We start from the raw sequence: 20,109 nt of genomic DNA on the forward strand, positions 1-20,109 counted from the left end.
TGACCCCAGATTTAAACAAATATATCACATTAACCCCCAAAATAATAATTTTTTGAAAGAATATTTTCTTTTTCTGAATTTTTTTTTTCTGGCTAGATTCAGGGGTTGACTTATTATTTTTTTTTTTTGAAATTTTTTTCCGGCCGGTCAACCACCGTTGACCGCCGTCTCCGGCGTTGACTTTTTTTTTTCGAAATTTATTTTGTACAAAAAAATATTTTAATTATTATTAATGTGTTTGCTACCAAATTACTGTCTCAGACAGTAATATTACTGTTTGAGACAGTAATATTATGAATATTATTTCCCCGAACAGTAATACTATTAATATTACTTTCTAAGACAGTTAAATTACTGTTGGAGAAAGTAATTTAGCAGCCAAGACAATAATATTAACTAAAATAATCTTTTTTTAGAAAAAAATTTCAAAATAAAAAAGTCAATTTACAGTTAAATTACTGTCTCCGACAGTTAAATAACTGCTGGAGACAGTAATTTAGCAGCCTAGAGACTAATATTAATATAAAATATTATTTTAAAAAAAAAAAAGTCAATTTTAAATTACTGTCTCCGACAGTTAAATAACTGCAGGAGACAGTAATTTAGCAACCAAGACAGTAATATTAATTAAAATATTTTTGAAGAAAAAAGAAAAGAAAAAGTCAATAAACAGTTAAATCACTGTCTCCGACAGTTAAATAACTGTTGGAGACAGTAATTTAGTAGCCAAGACAGTAATATTAAATATCTTTTTTAAGAAAAAAAAATTATTAAAAAAAAAGACAAAAAAAATCAACGCCGGAGACCCGGCAGTCAACGGCGGTTGACCTACCGGAAAAAAAAAGTTTTCAAAAAAAAAAAAAAAAGTCAACGCCGGAGACCGGCGGTCTCCGGTGGTGGCTGGTCAAAATTGAAATTAGGGTTAAAATTGGTTAATTGATGAAATTGGGCTAAATCAGAGTGTAAATCATGAAATTGGAGTTGAATTAGTTTCAATGAATTTTGGGTAATTTTGGTATATATATATATATATATATATATATATATATTATAATGAAAGAAAAATTAATGTATATGAAAGAATTACCCCCAACCCTTTACACTCAATTCTTAATTGTAACCCCTATTTAATCAATTTTAACTTTCTTTTTTTAAACTTTTTTTTTCAGAAATTAGTTTTTTGCCGCAGGTCTCCGGCATTGACTTTTTCGATTTTTTTACTACGCCCGCCGCTAAATGTTGACCGTAATTGTGCTGTCATTAACAGTAGTTATACTGTCAGTGACAGTAAATTAACGTAATTATACTGTCGTTGACATACATTAACGTAATTGTATTGTCGTTGACAATACATTTATGTAATTGTACTGTCATTGACAGCACAACTAGAGTTAACGACAATATTATTATTTTTTGGTTATTTTTTTGTCATTTTTTTTTATTTGTTGACAAGTCAACGTAATTATATTACTGCCGCTGACAGTAAAATAACTGTAAACACAATAATATTACAGTCAACCACATCAATATTATTATTTTTTGGGTTGTTTGTTTTGTTTGAGTTATTGACAGAGTAATGTAATAATTTTATTGATTATTATTTTAATATTAATGTAAACACAATAATACTACTGTGGTTTATGGTAATATTACTGTTGTTACAGTAATATTAATTCTTTTGGCTTTTTATTATGTTTACTTTTATTGAGCGGTCAACATACTGATATTACTCTATACGCAATAATAATGACTTTTGTTATGTTAATATTCGTGTTTTAGAAATTAATATAGCAATATTACTGTGTTAAACTATAGTATAGTTAATTTTACTGTGTTTAATAACAATATTGTTAATATTACTGTCAACCACAACAATATTGCTATATTAATCTCTAGCACACGAATATTAACACAACAAAAGATATTTTAAAGAAAAAAAAAGTCTACGGCGGTGACAGACGAAATTGTTCATAAAATTGTGTTTTGGGTCAAAATTGAATTTGTGAAATATGGGTCAAATTGAGGTTATATTAAATTAAATGATGAAATTAGAGCATATTAAAATGTGAGGGGCTATTTTAGTCTTTTACAAACCTCTGGACCATGTGTGGACTATTTTTGTAATTTTTTTTTTATCTAGACCCCTTTATGAATAAGTACTTACCCATTGATGGGCTTATTTGTAAAATGCCCAACAATATTAAGTAAATGGCAATTTTAGTGGGAAAAGATACGTATTTGGGGCAAAAAATCTGGATGCGTAACAGATTTTTTTAAACTAGATTATATTAAATGAAATAAAATAATAAAAATATTTAATTAAATAAATGACAATTATAACTATCAAATAAGCGAAAAAATTTCCTAGATTTTATCATGAGCAATCTTACTTTTATTAATAAAATATGGAAGAGTGACACGGAAAATAAAGTTAATTATATATACAATTTTTTGTTTTTTAATTATTTTGACATCATGTAATTCGGACATAGCTCTCTCTTGTCGAAACTTCAAATGAAAAGATTATAATGCTACAATCCAATAGTTTTCCTATATTTTGTGCTATGTGGAGGGCTAACATCATTTGCTATTGGCTCACGATTGAACCGGTCAACTGGGTTTCTTTCTTTTTATTTATTTATGAGGTTTTTGTGCATAAGTCTCTCACCAACCATCTTTATTATTCTAGGTTCAGGGCTATATCTCTTTCGTCAATAAGCTCATCCCGTTAATATGTCTTATAAATAAGTGTAAATGGCAAATAGGCCCATGATAAGGGCACTTAATTAAAAAATGGACATCCAACTTTTTTGTCGTTCAAATAAATCCAGCTCATTCCAACTTATTTGCAAATAAGGAAAATCATTTTATATATACCAAAATTACCCTCAATTCATTGGAAACCCAATTCAACTCCAATTTCATGATTTAGACCCTAATTTAGCCCAATTTCACCAATTAACTAATTTTAACCCTAATTTCAATTTTGACCTGCCACTACCGGAGACCGCCGGTCAGCCACCGTTGAACGCCGGTCTCTAGCGTGGATTTTTTTTTTTTTTTTTTTTTATAATAATTTTGTTTTTTCTGAAAAAAAAAATATTTTAATTAATATTACTGAAATTACTGTCTCCAGTAGTTATTTAACTGTCGGAGACAATAATTTAACTGTTAATTGACTTTTCTTTATCAATTTTTTTTAATTAATATTACTGTCTTGGCTGCTAAATTATTGTCTCCATCAGTTATTTAACTGTCAGAGACAGTAATTTAACTGTTAATTGACTTTTGTTTTTCTTAAAAAAATATTTTAATTAATATTACTATCTTGGCTGCTAATTACTATCTCCAACAGTTATTTAACTGTCGGAGACAGTAATTTAACTGTTAATTGACTTTTTTTTTTTTTTTTTGTTTTTTCTAAAAAAAAAGGTTATTTTAATTAATATTACTGTCTTGGCTGCTGAATTACTGCCTCCAACAGTAATTTAACTGTCTGAGACTGTAATATTATTGTATTAGTTAATTTTATCGTCTTCGCCTGCATTTTTTATTGTCTTCGACTGTAATATTATTGTCTCCGACCGTAATATTAATGTCCCATTCAATAATATCACTATTTGGACAGTAATATTCGTAATATTATTGTTCTGAAAAAATAAAATTTATAATATTACTGTCTGAGACAGTAATTTAGCAGCTAAGACAGTAACATTAATTAAAATATTTTTTTTTCTAAAAAAAGCAAAATTAAAAAAGTCAACGCCAAAAAAAAAAGTCAACGCCAAAAAACCTGCGGTCAACGGTGGTTGACCAGCCGAAAAAAATTCAGAAAAAAAAAAAAGTTTCGGAAAAAAAAAATGTCAACGCCGGAATCTAGCCGGAAAATAAATATTCTGAAAATAAATTATTTTCTGAAAAAAAAAATATTTTTTCAAAATATTATTAAAATGACGGTTAATGTGATATATTTGTTTAAATATGGGATCAATGTGTAATATTAAGGAAATTAGAGCATAATGGATGGAATTGACAAAAAATATAATATGGAGGGTATTTTTGACTAAAGACATGGAGATATGTTTATTTGAAAGACTGTTTTTTTTTTGTGGACCAATGTGCATTTAAGTCCCTTGGGATGGATGAACCTTTTTGCCATTCGCCCTACAAATAAAGGAAATATTAATGTATATGACAAAATTAACCCAACCCTTTTACACCCAATTCTTAATTGTAACCCCAATTTAATCAATTTTGACCACAAAATTCAATTTTGACTTTTTTTTTAAAACCTTTTTTTAAGAAATTATTTTTTTGCCGCCGGTTTCCGGCTTTGACTTTTGATTTTTCTTTTTTAGTTTTTTTTTTCTGGTCTGTTTTTTCAGCCTCCGGTTTCCCGCGTTAACCTTTTCGAATTTTTTTTTTCTGGTCTGTTTTTTCCGCCACCAGTTTCCGATGTTGACTTTTTTTAGTGAGTTTTTTTAATCCGTTGTTTTACGCCCACCGCTAAATGTTGATCGTAATTGTACTATCACTGACAGTAAATTAACGTAATTATACTATCGTTGACAGTGCATTAACGTAATTGTATTGTCGTTGACAGTACATTTATGTTATTGTACTGTCGTCGACAGTACAATTTGAGTCGGCGACGATATTATTATTTTTTTTGGTTTTTTGGTTTTTTTTTTTTTTTTAATTTTTTGATTTTTTGACAAGTCAACGTAATTATATTACTGTTGTTGATAGTAAAATAACTGTAAACACAATAAACTTACTGTCAACCACATCAATATTATTATTTTTGGGTTTTTTGTTTTGTTTGAGTTGTTGACGGAGTAACGTAATAATATTATTGTCTACTTTTGTAATATTATTGTAAACACGGTAATATTATTGTGGTTGACGGTAATATTTTTGTTGTTACAGTAATATTACTGTCAACTACAGTAATGTTAATTATTTTGTTTTTTATTATGTTTACCTTTGTTGAACGGTCAACATATTAATATTAGTCTATTACACAATAATAATGAGTTTTGTTGTTGTAACAACAAATTCTTATCTGCGATATAAACAAACAAGAAAAATTGAACAAAGATAATTTTATTGAATTAAAATAAATAAGTTGCGGGTTACAATTTCTATTTTAATCCTCTGATTCTTCTCTCTAGAACAATATATAGTTGACTTAAATTTTTGGAGTCGGGTCGTTGACTTGATCTTCTCCGGATTTGATTTTGGATTTGAATAACGTTTTCCAAGGGTCTTGCGACTTGAATCTCGGATCAAACGTTTAACTTTGACTAAATTTGACTTGAAGATCTTGAAATTCTTGATGGATTTGGCCCTTCAATCTTCGAATGATCTTCACTTGAATTGATTAACGTTAATCCGAAGGTTTGGCACCGTTATCACGGATCGAACGCTGGATTTGATGAATAATGCCTTGAATTTGCTCAAGAACACCTCGAATTTGACGAAGAACACTTTGAATGTAGAGAGAGAATCTTACCTCCTACGGATTCTTCTTCATTGCTTCTTGAATTGTAGAGAGAATTTTGCTCCTACGATTTCTGCTCCTTCAATTGTGTCTTGAATTGTGAATGGAGGGTCCCTATTTATAGTGGTAGAACGAGAGTCTTTGATGGGTCTTCTTGATGACGTGGCGCGGTTTGATTGGCCTGATTTAAATTGATATTTATCTCTTGTAACTTGAAAGAGAAGAAACAATTCTATTGGCCAATAATTAATTGATATTTATCTCTTCTAATTTGGAAGAGAATAAATAATTCTACTGGCAAATATATATTTAAAATCAATTATCTATTTAATTTAGGAATTAATTTAATTAAATCCGTAACTTTAAAATAGAAAATATGTAATTGATATTTAAATATAGATATTAATATACGGAATATAATCTTGATTTGATTTGTATTTAAATATTTAATTACGGAATTGCGATAGGCCATAGAATTTCTTGTTTTCGTAATTGCACAATTGTCCCTTTCTTTTGGATAAAATTCATTTATCTACAGTTGTGTTAATATTAATGTGCTAGAGATTAATATAGCAATATTATTGTGTTCAACTGAAGTATAGTTAATTTTACTGTGTTTAATAGTAATATAGTTAATATTACTGTCAACCACAACAATATTGTTATTTAAACGGGGGGGGGGGGGGGGGGGGGGGGAAATCAGGAAGAGGAAAAAATTATTCAAAAAGTCAACGCCGGAGACCGGCGGAAAAATTAGGAAGAAAAACAAGTCAACGACGGAGACCGTCGTTGACGAACGAAATTGTACTCAAAATTGTATTTTGGTTCAAAATTGAATAATTTGTGAAATTTGGGATCAAATTGAGGTTAAATTAAATTAAATGATGAAATTTGGGATCAAATTGAGGTTAAATTAAATTAAATGACGAAATTGCCCCTCACTATTTTTTTTTTCTTTTACAAACCTCTGGACAATGTGTGGATTTTTTTGTAAAAGAGTTTTTTGTCCATACCCCTTTATGAATAAGTACCCATCGATGGGCTTATTTGTAAAATGACCTTTATTTATAGGGTAAATTACAACAACTCCCTTGAGGTATGGTCAATTTACCAAAAAAACCCTATTGTTTGGATAATTATATCTACCCCAACTATGATTTTTTCTTACACCTCGACCCTTATGGTGTCAAATTCAACATAATCATCCATATTTTGTACTCGTTTTGTGTAAAAATACAGTTTTTGATACACCACAATCTGATATATACGAGCCAAAAAACAGATATTATGATTATCTTGCTTCAAAATGTGGAGTTCGAATGGGATAAAGCGAGTAGAAAAGTGATAATATTCCATATAATCTCGAAAATTCCACTAAATTTGAAACCGCAATGGTGGATTTGTAAGAAGATTTATAGTTGAGGGTAGGGGTGGTAATTACAGTTGAGGTTTATAAACGAGCCGAGCCGGCTCGCGAACTCGACGAGCCGGCTCGAAAAAAGCTCGAACTCGAGCTCGGATTTTTCGAGCTCGAGCTTCGGACGAGCTCGAGCTCGAGCCCGAAGTTAGTTGTTCGGCAGCTCACGAGCTGCCTTCTTTTTTTTTTTTTTTTTTTTTTTACATATATATATATATATATATATATATATATATATATATATATATATATATATATATATATATATATATATATATATATATATATATATATATATATATATTATTATTATTATTATTATTATTATTATTATTATTATTATTATTATTATTATTATTATTATTATTATTATTATTATTATTATTATTATTATTATTATTATTATTATTATTATTATTATTATTATTATTATTATTATTATTATTATTATTATTATTATTATTATTATTATTATTATTATTATTATTATTATTATTATTATTATTATTATTATTATTATTATTATTAGTATTATTATTAGTATTAGTATTATTAACTAAATAGTAAATAGTATGTAATAATAAATATATCTAGTATTTAAATAGAAACAAATCTATATTACTTAAATAATTCATAATAATATAAAATATTATAATAATAATAGAAAAAATAAAAAATATATATAACTAGAGTTCATTATTTATTTTATAATTCTTTTATTATTTTCCTATGAATAATTTTTAATAAAATATAAAATGATTTAAAAAAAAATTAAATAATAAAAAAAAAATTATATAAGCCTGAGCTCGAGCTCGAGCTCGAGCTTGAGCTCGGCAAAATGGACTCGAGCTCCAGCTCGAGCTGGCCAAAAGAGCCGAGCTCGGCTCAAGCTCGGCTCGTTCCCACCCCTAGTTTAGGGGAGTGGTTGTAATTAATTACCCAAACATGATGGGTTTTTTCGTAATTTGACCATACCTCAGGGGTGGTTGTAATATACCCTTATTTATAATCATTTATATTTAATTTTGACTGTAAACAAAACATATTTTATTTTACGCATATTAACTCGTTACTCCCCTTCAATTGAAAACGTGAATCAAGTCTAATTTTCTTTTACACATGTATTGAAACAAATATTTCACACCCAATCACTTCAAAATATATAGAAAATTCAACCTAAATTAATATATTTACTAATTTCAAAGTTTTTTTGATATAGATTTAATTGATTTTTTTTTCTCTTTGTAAAAAGACGTCATTTAAGCCATTTTATTTATTTAAAAAAAAAAACTTGATAAAAAAACACTATTTTGGTGTAAAAAAAGAAATCCCGTTTTCAATAGGGTTTTGGTTTTACGGTTCAACCTGTTAACCTGGATCGGGAAAGACAACAGTTCATTGTTTAACCAGTTATACCAGCCGGTCCGATCCGGGTTCCAAAACACTGCTGTCAAGCCATTGCAAAAAGTAAAAATAGTAGTTAGTTATCTACTCCAAAATCATCATTATTTCAAGATTTGCGCCGTAGTAGCATCAATCATGTAAAATTAATTGCCTATTTACATTCATTGCAAGAATGGCCTCATGTAACACCCCGCGTTTCCGATACCCGATTTCCGTATTTTCCCTCTCGTCTCCTTTGCATGAATATGTGTTGTATGTGCGAATTTTATTAGTTGCTTTTCAATTTGCTTTATTTGCTATTTATGTGAAATTATGTGAACTAATGTGCATTATATGTCTACATAAATATTTTTGATTTTATTCTCTATTTGCGCAACTAAAATGTATTTTATGTGTTTAATATAATTGAACATGTGAAATTATGTGATTTACGTGGATTTAGTTTTAGTAACATAAGAATTTATTTTCTCACACTAGAAAGTTTATATGCTTAATTGATAGTAATTTCCTCTCTTTAAATTGGCTATGATTGTATGTGTTGCATGCATACACTTATTCCATGTGCATTTCCACTTGGCTTTTCATTTAGCATTATTTTTAAGATAACTTAAATGAAATTGCCTAGAAGTCCCTGTAGATTATTTCAAGTTAGTCCTAATTGCAAAAAGACCCCTCTTCATACTTACTCATTAAGAATACAAGCCTCTTCAATTCTATAAATACCACCCTCTCCTCTTCATTTTCTCACACCAAAAATCAGCTAAGCCCCCTTCTCCTTCCCCCTCTCCATCGATCAAAATAGCCCAAAGTAGAAGAAGAAATCTCTTCTTCTAATTCAAGCCTTCTCCATTAAATCTCTTCCTTCTTCTTCTTCTTCTTCTTCTCGTTTTTCTTTCATAAATTCCTAGCTAGGATAGTTCTTCATCTCCAAAAGGAGATTCTTCAACCAAGAAGGGTAAGCAAATCCTTGTTCTTTGTTTCTTTCCTAAACTTTTCGAAATCCCCTATAGTTCCTATTTCTAATTTTCGAAATTCTTGATGGATTCTCTAGTGGGTTTCAAATATATACAAAGCCTTTCAAATTCTCAAAGACCCTAAGGTAAGAATCATGGAATTCTTGCTACATCAAGCTAACATCAATAGTATTTCCTTCTCTTCTCTTTTTGAAAAACTCCCCTTCTTGAGTGTTTGAAGAAATCGAAAGTTTTATGAAATAAAGTGCTCATAGTATGTTATATTATATATTTAACCTCATGCATGTTAAGATCCATGCTTGAATCCTTGATCTTTGATGAGAAAAATGATGATGATGTTTTGATATGTTTAATTTCATGTTTAAAGCTTTGCATGTGAGAATCTAGCTCTTGATTCTTGATTCTTGAAAGAAAATAGAAGATTGGTGAGAAACCCGTAATTTGATGATGATATGCTATGAAATTTATTATCCTTATTGTTAGAATTTATTTCGTGCAGATATAAATTATTTGTGTCAGATTCAGTTTTTTTTTTTGTTACTGTTGCGTGAAGTGTTGCAACAGTTCGTGAAGCAGCTCGTAAAAACAGAAATAAACGAGACACAAATTTTAATGTGGTTCGGATACAATTGTACCCTACATCCACGGGGATCTGCAAATAAAATTTACTAATTTTTAGTTTTACGAATACAATAATAGGACTTAATCAAAATACAAAGACTCCCTCTTTGTTGACGCCGTTCTTGTATACTACGCTGAATTATAAATCTTCAATTTGCAGCACGTCCCTTGCTCCGCACGGTTGAACTCCCTTCAACGCTGAATCCCTAAGTCGGCGGATCGATCTCCTCCCGAGATCTGTTTAAGCCCCTCTCCCGAAGAACCGATCTTCTTTTTGTATAGAAGAAGCAAACTTGTGATACTCCTTGAATCTTGGTGTCTTCACCACAAAGCCTTGAAGCCGATATATTTTCTATGAAAATCACGTATCACGATGGAACAATAAAAACGAGAGCCAAGAATATTTTCTTTGTATATTTTCTCTCGATAAAAAGGACGTTCCGGGAGCAACAAAGAAAAGAGAAAATCTTTCTCTCCAAAATAAAGCACACCAGCAACAAAGAAAACAGAGATATGTTTTCTCCAAAAAAGACGTCAAACACTAACGTGTATTTGCTCCAACTTTATAAGCCTGATGAAAGAAACCTACAAGAGTCCAACATAAAATACGTATCAGGCATATTAGGATATAAATCTTATCAAAAGATATTAACTCCTATTCAAACACTGATTCCCAAAAATATATATAAAATACCAATTAATAACAAATAATAAGAAAACATTATCTCTTGATTCTCACGGTGTGAAATATATGTAAAAAAAAGGAATTCTTCTTTCACAAGACTTCTACACAAGTCATTAAGTTAAGAATAACTCTTTTTAATCAATAAGATAGTTTCCTATATAAAAGAAACAATTAATGGCAAATTAAAGAATTAAAGTAAACAAGGAGACTTCCCTTTTGTGTTTTACGGTACATAAGGACTTGTTGCACAAGTCGTTACTCATCCCTCGTTTATTAGAATCCAATTAGATTCTAACAATCTCCCCCTTTGTCATTGATTGATTCTAATCATTTTCTACCCCTGAATAAAATGCCTGAAAATAAAACAATAGAGCATATAAGGAAACAATAAAACTAAAGATCATCCTCAGCATCAAAAGAACAGCTCATCATCATAATCTCTTTCAGCAACAAGAGTGGCATGAACTGCTGCAATAGCAAGTGCCACAGTTTCAGCAACTGTTCCCACAGTAGTGGCTTCGGCAGGTGGTTCACAACGGAGTCAGCTCCCCCTGCATGTGTTTCTCCCCCTGTAAATGATCTTTAGGCAGCTACTCTTGTAAATGACTTCATTCTTGTGAAGATCTAAACCAATTAATGACAATAAACACAATATTAGAAAAAGTGAAATTCCTTCTCTTTTGAATACACACGTTCAGGTGTTAGTGTGGAGAGATAAATTATTTCTTCACAAATTATCTAATGAGATAACTAAGGAAAATATGTTCATCATATTAATACGCATCTCCACAGAATTCCACTTGGTGTTGTGGACTTAGAATCCCACCGAGATTCTAACACTCTCCCCCTTTGGCATTGATTGGTCAGAACATTTACTCCCCCTAAATATATGATACATGCATGAACAAGGGTCAGCAAATTCAAAATAACATCTGCAAATATAAACTGTTGCAACAGTTTATCAAACAGTTCAGCAGATAGTGTACAGTTGTTCAATTAAGCAAAGAACAATAAAAAATATGTAGTAGCAGAATCAACTTCCCTTTACAATGAATTCCTCCTTATTTGTCCTGAATTTCTGCACTATTCCAACAACTGTATGATGCATTGTCTCAACAGTTGTCTGAACTCCCCCTGCATTTTTGCACTGTTCCAGCAAATGTCTGATGCACTGTCGCAACAGTTGTCGGAACTCCCCCTGTGTTCATGCCATCGTTACTGTTCTCTCCCCCTTTCTGGGCAATCACCATGCATAGATAAATCAACATGGACTAATGATCTTGATGATTCGAGCAAGCTGTGCAAACACTTAACAAAAATATCAAACGAAGAGAGAATCTTAAAAGTAAGTGAGAAGAATCACCATACACAATTTGCAAACAAAATCACAAACTCAAAAACTCAATACCACACGATAATTGCAATGCGAAAATCAAAGGATAGTGATATCAAATTCAACATTAAATAGCAAAGACTACAGACTTTGCCAAACTTCATAAGAAACGTGGACATGTGAGTAGTAGGCCCAATAGATCCGGTTGCAATAAGAATCAAATTTAACCGGCACATGAACAAAAATCCCGTCTCTCTCTCTCTCTCTCTTTTTTTTTTTTTAAATATTGCCTAATGCAGTACAAAAAGTAAAGATAAGAAATAAACATGAGTGAAGAGACATATGTGAATAGGATACTGCATGGACAAACAAAACATATGGGATTTATCTTCACATTAACGATAAGCGCAATCCCCAAAAATCCGACTGCCAATGCAACCAACAAACTTAATAATCCCAAGTCAAACACAAAGATGCTCGTATTAGGTAGCGTACACACACGTCTAATGGTAGCTTTTTCTCATGAAAAATAGAGCAATTAAAAGGAACGAGATTATGGTGGTCGTGCAATGTGTAGTCCCCTGGGCTTTCTAATTGAGCCTTGTAGTGAGTGTTCGGTCAAGTGGTTTACTGGCTCGACTCAACTAGGCTTCGAACTATTCACTGACCATATGTATAATTTATATTGGCCGTGCAATGTGTAGTCCCCTGGGCTTTCTAATTGGGCCATGTAGCGAGCTTTCGGCCACGTGATTTACTGACTCGGCTCAAAAAGGCTTCGAACTATTCACTGACCAAATGGTTGTAGATATATATATATTAGTAACAGTAATTCAAGAGAGATTTCATTCATTAAAAGAGACAGCTTTTCCCTATAAAAACTTCCAACCATGACAAGACTATTCAGAGAAATAAATAAGTTGGAGCCTTTTAAGTAATCATTTTGGGAATTTGTGAAGTTCTACCCCCACAAAATTTAGAAGTACACGAAGTATCAAACTCACATTTGTCTCAATCATATGCAGTATGCTTAATGCAGGTCATATATGAGATGCAAAAACATATGAAGTGTCCTAGCACTAAAAGTTGCAAGTCTGGACACACAGACTGTTGCAACAGTTCATGCAACTGCATCAGATTAAACAACATAAATTCCCAACGATTTTCGCAAGGAATCAAATCTCTGTGCATCAAGGGTTTTTGCAAAAGCATCAGTTAATTCATTCTCCATTGCAACATAATCAATTGAGACAACCCCCTTTTCGACCAAGTCCCTTATGAAACGATGACAAATATCAGTAAGCTTAGTTCTCGAATGTTGAATTGGATTCATAAACTTATTTTTCGCACACAAATTATCACAATTCAGATTACCAAAGTTTTTATTTCCCAAACTAGTTTTGTCACCAGAACTGTTGGAACAGTTAGTACTATCATCACACGATTTTAAAGAAGTAATGGCAGATAAACAATTAAGATCAGATTTCTTTACCCAGATTTTTTGTTGAGTTTTATTCACTACATCAACCTTTATCTTGGGTTTTTGAGACGACACAAAAGTGTGATCAATTTTAGCGGAAAGTGGTGAGCGGGCCATTATTCTTTTAACCATTTTCAAGTACTTAAAACACCTGGGTCGTATATGACCAGGAACATGACAAAAATGACAGGTAGGAACAAAACGTTTTCTTTGAGATGACTGTGTTGATGCAACTGTCGCAACAGCTTGTGAAACAGTGGATTGTTTAACAAAATTGATTTTTCTTTTTGGATCTTCTTTCTGTTTCAATGCATCATTAGATAGTTGATTACCCCCTATACCTATACGACCGCAGTTCGGCTGATTTTTGTTCAAAATTTCATTCAATGTAACCCTACCAGTATTAAACTTAGAAATAGCATCTTGGGTTTGAGCAAATTTAGCCTTCAAGCTATATGTTTCTCTACTAGAAGAAATAGCATTTTGTTCAAGAGTAGAAATTCTTACCTTCAACACTTTATTTTCCTCAACTAGGACAAGCTTCTCTTTTTCTAAGAATTTATTAGACTCGCATACCTGAAGAAATTTTTCGTACATCCTTTAATAGCACTCCTTTAATTCTTCCAAGGTTGACACGTCATCATCACTGTTGTTTTCTGAATCGCCATCATCACCTGCAATATTTAACGGAGTTAATCTTTTAGCAGGTATTGAATGCAACTTATCATACCTAAGTTATGTCTGAACAGTCTGTCCAACTGTTGCAATAGTTTCAGCGACAGTCTGTTTGCACTCGCTTATCTGAGTAGTTCCTTCGTAGACCTCTTGTAGAACATCCCATGCCTCCTTTGCTGATTTGCACATTGATATCAATTTGAATTGGTCTTCATCGATACAACTCAAGATAGCATTGGTTGCCTTGGAATTATAATCTGCTTTTCGTACTTCTTCATCACTCCACTTCTCTTTTGGCGTTTGAATGATCTCGTGTGACTCATTCATTGAGGTAGGAGGTGTCTAACCAATTAGAATCGCGCGCCATGCCCATTCATCAATAGATTTGATGAACATCTTCATCCTTATTTTCCAATCAGAGTAGTTTAATTCACCCAAGAGAGGTGGTAGGAATGCGCCTTCACGATGATTATTCATATCTGCACAAAAAAAATGAAAAAAAATTAAATCCCAAAATCTCACTAAGTGTATCTAGTGACAGGCTCTTGATGCCAATTGTTAGAATTTATTTCGTGCAGATATAAATTATTTGTGTCAGATTCAGTTTTTTTTTTTTTACTGTTGCGTGAAGTGTTGCAACAGTTCGTGAAGCAGTTCGTAAAAACAGAAATAAACAAGACACAAATTTTAATGTGGTTCGGATACAATTGTACCCTACATCCACGGGGACCTGCAAATAAAATTTACTAATTTTTAGTTTTACGAATACAATAATAGGAGTTAATCAAAATACAAAGACTCCCTCTTTGTTGACGCCGTTCTTGTATACTACGCTGAATTATAAATCTTCAATTTGTAGCACGTCCCTTGCTCCGCACGGTTGAACTCCCTTCAACGCTGAATCCCTCAGTCGGCGGATCGATCTCCTCCCGAGATCTGTTTAAGCCCATCTCCCGAAGAACCGATCTTCTTTTTGTATAGAAGAAGCAAACTTGTGATACTCCTTGAATCTTGGTGTCTTCACCACAAAGCCTTGAAGCCAATATATTTTCTATTAAAATCACGTATCACGATGGAACAATAAAAACGAGAGCCAAGAATATTTTCTTTGTATATTTTCTCTCGATAAAAAGGACGTTCCGGGAGCAACAAAGAAAAGAGAAAATCTTTCTCTCCAAAAAAAAGCACACCAGCAACAAAGAAAACAGAGATATGTTTTCTCCAAAAAAGACGTCAAACACTAACGTGTATTTGCTCCAACTTTATAAGCCTGATGAAAGAAACCTACAAGAGTCCAACATAAAATACGTATCAGGCATATTAGGATATAAATCTTATCAAAAGATATTAACTCCTATTCAAACACTGATTCCCAAAAATATATATAAAATACCAATTAATAACAAATAATAAGAAAACATTATCTCTTGATTCTCACGGTGTGAAATATATGTAAAAAAAAGGAATTCTTCTTTCACAAGACTTCTACACAAGTCATTAAGTTAAGAATAACTCTTTTTAATCAATAAGATAGTTTCCTATATAAAAGAAACAATTAATGACAAATTAAAGAATTAAAGTAAACAAGGAGACTTCCCTTTTGTGTTTTACGGTACATAAGGACTTGTTGCACAAGTCGTTACTCATCCCTCGTTTATTAGAATCCAATTAGATTCTAACACTTATGTTTCTTATCATTGCATGTTAATATTATTGATTTACTAGTTGTGGTCTTACATGTTTAAGGGTTTGGATTTGAGTCATCGAAGTTGATTGAGTCTAGAATCTTGAAATAGATGGTTATATGTAAAATTTACAGATTCATAGGTACGGATTTTAACCCATGTTTCACCCACGAGTTTATTTATGAAAACTACGAAATTTTATATGACGATAGATCTCTCTGTTATGGTCATATTGATATGTGGCTTGTAATGTTTGGAGTAGAAATAAATGAGTTATGAATTATTGACCGAAACTGTACAAAACTAGAGTTAGTTTAGAATTAGTAATGAAATCTAATGTTTCCCTATTTGAAATTTAATGAATCAACTTGGAACATAACCCCAACTTAGAAAACTCGTTTGAGATAGTATTTGGCAGTGTTTGACCCAGTAGATAATTTATAAGAAATTTTTTAAGTCCCCTCCCCTGTTCTGAGTTTTAAACTGCACTACTGTACCATTTTACTTATTTATCCTAATTTACTAAGTATTTTCTAAAACTGTTTTTCAGGGGTGTATAAGACTCCTAATAGTATATGGAGTTAAAATTTCAAAATGTTTGGATGAATCAGTAAAGCAAAATGAATTTTTAAAGTCACTCCCTCTGTTCAGATTTCAAAACTGTACCACCTTAGAAATTTATTTATATCTTTTACTCCGATGATGATTTTTATAAACTGTTTCTCACTGATTTTAAATACATATAAAGTTTCAAAGGCTTTTGATTTGTGGTTCAAGAGAAATGATTTTTCAAAGTCAGGATACCAAAACTGTTTGATTTTCTTAAGATTACTATTTTTATCAAAGTATGATTTGTGATCATGGTTCTAATATCCGAGGTAGGAAAGATAAGTTAGTGATGAAGGTGAAATCTCTAAGTTATGTCCTAATAATCTAAGTTTATGTATCTTGTTGCATGTCCTAAGAAAGAATTACAATCTACTAGCCTAGAATGGTGTTAAGGAGCAAGTACAATATGTAGAGATATGATTAACTGATTTCTATGATGAGTTAGAATACTTGATTGTTCTCGTATATTATTTGCTATGATGTGTGTCACTTTTGAAATAAATGTGTATGTATTAAGTGATTAGAGTAAATAAATGTCGTATGTGGTAATTTTCATAATTCATGATATGAGTGATATTGATATGCTATGAATGATATGATTATATTATTATGTGATTATAATATGGTTAAAGTTGAAGAATGCCCTTCTTGGTGCTGCTATGTGATATTAAATGTTTATGTGTACTTATGAAAATGAAATGTGAAACAAAAGTGTTATGCTCTATATGATTATGTGCTCAGTAATTTGATTGAAGATGTGAAGTATAGTTGTTTTCATACTTGTTACCTTTATGCTTGTTTATGTGAAAGTAACATAGATAGATCATGTAAGCATCATATGATTCATTAGTAAGTCTAAGATGCATAAATCATGACTTTTCAAAGTTAAAAATGTTTGGAAATTGGTTGTGGATCTAGGTGAATAAGTATGGGATACGGGGGGCTGGTATTCCGTTAGTGGTTCATAGTTGGGGTCCACATAGGGGCCTGTCCACATAGGGACTGATTCACATAGGAATCGGGATTATAAACCACTAACTCGGCTATAGTAAAGTTATAGCCGTGACTATATTCCGGTTAGTGGTTGATAGTTGGGGTCCACATAGGGGCCTGTCCACATAGGGACTGATTCACATAGGAATCGGGATTATAAACCACTAACTCGGCTATAGTAAAGTTATAGTCGTGACTATAGTAAAGTTATAGATCACAAGCTCCAAAATACACGGCTTATTGCCGAACTCCACGATTGTTTTTCCAAACGGGCCCAAAGTTTTCTCATGAAAAGTTTTAAAAGTCTAAAGTCTCATTTTCATGCATATTGCATATTATAGTATAGAAAAGAAGGGTGTTAAGTACCCGACTTTTGCATATTAAAGTAAAGAGAAAGAAGGGTGTTAAGTACCCGACTTTTGAAAGAAATGAAAGGATGTAAAGTATCCTTGAAAGATTTTAAGGAAAGGTAAAGGTAAGGTATAGTAAGTGCAAGTTTCGAATGATCGTAAATTTATTATGTGTTCGTGTATGCCTATATATATATATATATATATGTGTGTGTATATATAAATTATGTGTAAAGTCTTTTTCAAAACCTTGTTATTACTTCCGGATTCTTACTGAGTCTTTTTAAAGGCTCATATAGATGTTATCTTGGTGTAGGTAGCTCATGATCCGAATCCGAGGAGCAAAGTTGAACCAAGTCCGGGGAAAGCCGAGGAATCGAGCCGTATGGAATTTATGTGGATTTAATTAACTTCTGTTTTGGTACTTCAATCTTTTTAGTGGATTGTAATCCGTAGTACTTGAATATGTTATCGGGAAATGATTTTTAATCCTTATGTATAATATAATGTTTTCCGATTATTCTTGTTCTTTTCTAATGTTGATTTCTTAAGAGCTCCACCACAATCCGAATTTATTATTTGAAGCAAGAAAATGTTTTAAGGAAAATGTGGCACCGAATAAAGAGTGAAGTTGTTTTGACTTAATTCTATGAAGTGTTCGACTTCAAGGGTTTTTCAAGAAAAAATTTTATCGAACTAAAAAATTGAAGCGAAACACTTCAAGTATTTTCAAAACTAGAGAAAACTTTACCACCTTTCTCTAGAACTTTGTTTCGAAAAACAAAACCGTATTTTTCAAAAGGTCTTCCGCTGCAACTTAATAGAAAAACATTTATACCATTTGCCGGTATAGAGTATAAAGTAAACGGGGTGCTACACCTCACGAATAAATCATGGAATTTATTCTTATTCTCTTCACTTCTTGCACACCGATGAAGAAAATGTATCAAAAAACTCCCTTTGATGATTTCTCTATTCCCTAAAAGACTCTATGAACAAATATTAGCTCAACTGGATGCGATCGATCGAGTCATATTAAAACCGTAAGCATTTTTAAACTAGTATTTGTAAAATAAAATATAAAAAAACCGTAAGACAGATTGAGACTTTACATAAAAAAATCCATTACTTGAACAGTGAAATACAAACTGAGGTTGTTCGGGCTGAATTGAGGGCCGTTAGGGAAAACTTGGAGCAGTTATATGAGGAAAACGATATTTATTGGCGTCAAAGGAGCAAAGTTCAATGGATGAAAGAAGGAGACCGAAATACAAAGTTTTTTCATGCAAAGGCTTCCTCTCGTAATCGTGTTAACAGAGTAGATCGATTAAAAGATATGAATGGGAACTGGAAGGTGAATGAGGAAGACATCGAAAAAATTATTGCTGAATACTTTGCTCACATTTTCAAGTCTACCAATCCGAGTGAGAGGGAGATTGATGAGGTTTTGGAGCATTTTGAGCCGAGAGTTACGAGCGAAGCGAATCAGATGTTATCCATGCCTTTCACTGCTGATGAGGTAACCTGTGCTATTTCTCAAATGGCCCCTTTAAAATCTCCTGGCCCGGATGGCCTTCCTGTTATCTTTTATACTAAATATTGGCATATCTTAGGGTCTAATGTTATTTCTTGCGTGTTAGAGTTTCTTAATAATAAGAGACTCCCTTCTGCCCTTAATTTCACCTACATTGTTCTTATCCCTAAGGTGAAAAAACCGGAAAAAATGACAGAGTATAGACCTATCAGTCTATGCAATGTGTTTTATAAATTCGGATCAAAGGCTATTGCTAATCGTCTCAAACCGATTCTTTGTGATATTATTTCACCTACCCAATCTGCTTTTGTTCCCAAACGTCTTATCACCGATAATGTTCTCGTTGCTTACGAGATCAGTCACTTCATTAAGTCCAACTCTAGTAATCGAAATAATTATATGGCAGTCAAGTTAGACATTAGTAAAGCATACGATCGGATTGAATGGTTATTTTTGAGAAAAATTCTTTGTCGTTTGGGTTTTTTGCCTGGGTTTGTTGATCTTATTATGTTGTGTATCTCTTCTTTCTCGTACTCATTTCTCTTTAATGGTTCACAATTTGGCTCGCTTCGTCCATCTAGAGGTATTCGGCAAGGCGACCCTTTGTCCCCATATATGTTTATATGTTGTGTAGAAGCTTTAATTAATATGGTTCAGAAGGCAGTCAATGAAGGTAACTTTCATGGAATTAAAATTGCTCCATCAGCTCCCACAATTTCCAATTTGTGCTTCGCGGACGACACTCATCTGTTTTGTAAAGCTTCTGAAGCCGATGCGATTACTATGAAAAACATTCTTGATCAATACGCAAGGATTTCGGGACAAGAGATTAATTTTGAAAAGACT

General features: G+C 31.9%; 1 protein-coding gene and 1 long non-coding RNA gene across 2 annotated transcripts in view; one reads left to right on the forward strand and one right to left on the reverse strand.

The window, feature by feature from the left end:
* Window positions 1–20,109, reverse strand: part of LOC148772730 (putative disease resistance RPP8-like protein 4) — a 68,521-nt gene that overhangs the window by 42,268 nt on the left and 6,144 nt on the right. The window lies entirely within an intron of this gene.
* Window positions 9,045–18,294, forward strand: LOC148772732 (uncharacterized). Its single transcript, XR_016031616.1, has 3 exons — window positions 9,045–9,279; window positions 9,376–9,423; window positions 18,046–18,294. It is a non-coding gene; the product is annotated as an uncharacterized LOC148772732 (long non-coding RNA).

Source organism: Erythranthe guttata, chromosome 1, assembly GCF_056151865.1.
Source record: "Erythranthe guttata isolate IM_541 chromosome 1, IM_541, whole genome shotgun sequence".
NCBI lineage: Eukaryota > Viridiplantae > Streptophyta > Magnoliopsida > Lamiales > Phrymaceae > Erythranthe > Erythranthe guttata.